The 1,480-nt window shown below is 39.5% G+C and overlaps 1 long non-coding RNA gene across 1 annotated transcript; it reads right to left on the reverse strand.

The window, feature by feature from the left end:
• Positions 1-261: 261 nt before the first annotated feature.
• LOC120129756 lies at positions 262-626 on the reverse strand. The gene is made up of 3 exons (XR_005516782.1): positions 591-626; positions 489-519; positions 262-322 (listed from the first exon to the last, which is right to left on the reverse strand). It is a non-coding gene; the product is annotated as an uncharacterized LOC120129756 (long non-coding RNA).
• Positions 627-1,480: the final 854 nt, after the last annotated feature.

The following is a 1,480-nucleotide window of genomic DNA, read 5'->3' on the forward strand; positions in this document are numbered from 1 at the left end:
ATCATTAAGCACACACCAATGGTTAATATTACACCAGAATCCCATCAAAAATCCCTTTTTAACCCCTCCTTTTTTCTTCAATTCAAAGCCAAGATGACCCTAAAATCCAGAGGGTTATCGTAGCAACAAAAGTGCAAAACAAGTTGTTAGTGAATAGACCCACAGCACTGCCTGGATCATTGATGCCTGTGGTCCCCGTAGGACCCAGTGTTATCCCCGCACCACCAAACACGGTGGTTGGAATCCTGTGGTTGAGCCAGTGGTGGTTGACCCGGTGTTGGTTGTCCCGGTTGGTGTGGTGCCTGTGTTTGCCCCTGTGCTACTGCAAAACCAAAAAGTAATGTCAAAAAAGACAAATAACTTTAGAAATTTCAACATCATGGCAGCTCATTTTCATAAACAAAGATGCTTTTCCCAAAAGAAAGATTGAAAGTATGAAAACACCAGAGAGAATAGTTCATGAGGGAAAAACTTCCATGAAAGCATACCTTGAGGGAAAGCTGCAAGTTGAAGCAACATCTGCAAATTACACATGAAAATGTTAGGGAAACCCCAAAAATAGAAGAAAGAAAGTGCTTTGAGAGACTTACTTGGAGGAGGATTGGGGCTAACAGCAACAGTGCCTGCAAAATCACATCTATCTTGAGCTTGACTTTTTCTTTGGAAATAACCATTGACAGCGGAGTTGCACACATCGGTTGGTGAATAACTCTAGAATCCTTGAGTCTATTATAAAAGGAGAGGGATACACTAGTTTAAAACATATTTATGCTAGGGGCAATTCGAGCTTGAAACGAGCTCAAAATTGAGTTTGAATCGAGTTTCAATCGAGCTCAGAATCGAGTTTCAATCGAGCTTTAATCGAGCTCTTAATTTTTTTTGAGTTCAGGCCTTTTCGAGTTCGAGTCGAGTTTCAATATTATATTTCGAGTTCGAGTCGAACTTGATAATTTTAAGTTCGCGAGTTTTCGAGTCGAGTCGAGCTGACTTTGAAAGTTTTCGAGTTCGAGTCGAGTTCAACAATACTCGACTCGGCTCGTTTACACTCCTAGCTTCTCCCACTACTGCCATCCTTTCCCACTTCCTAGTTGAATCTGATCACATGCCCACACAAAATTATATAAATACTCTCAAAGTTACGGATGGTGATACATATTTCAAACGATAAACTACTTGTTCAATCTCACAGATAAATATAAAAAAGTCTAATTTGTGTGCTTGTTTCATTTATGGTCTCCAGTTTTTTTTGTTGTTTCAGTTTGCCTACAAATTCGATTCTTTTATATCGTATCTGGCCGTCAATTATCTCGATTGGTTCTTATCAAGTCAAGCAATGATGGTAGAGTCTTCTTAGCCCTTTTAGTGCTATTGGTTAACACCATTTGCTGCAAATGCAATACTAACAAAGGTGACTATCAATCTTGATGCTAGCTACAGAAAGCTAAGGCATGAGTTTTACAACTTATTGCCGGCAATTGTT

The sequence above is a fragment of the Hibiscus syriacus genome, unplaced genomic scaffold, assembly GCF_006381635.1.
Source record: "Hibiscus syriacus cultivar Baekdansim isolate YM2019G1 unplaced genomic scaffold, ASM638163v2 tig00110503_pilon, whole genome shotgun sequence".
Lineage (NCBI taxonomy): Eukaryota > Viridiplantae > Streptophyta > Magnoliopsida > Malvales > Malvaceae > Hibiscus > Hibiscus syriacus.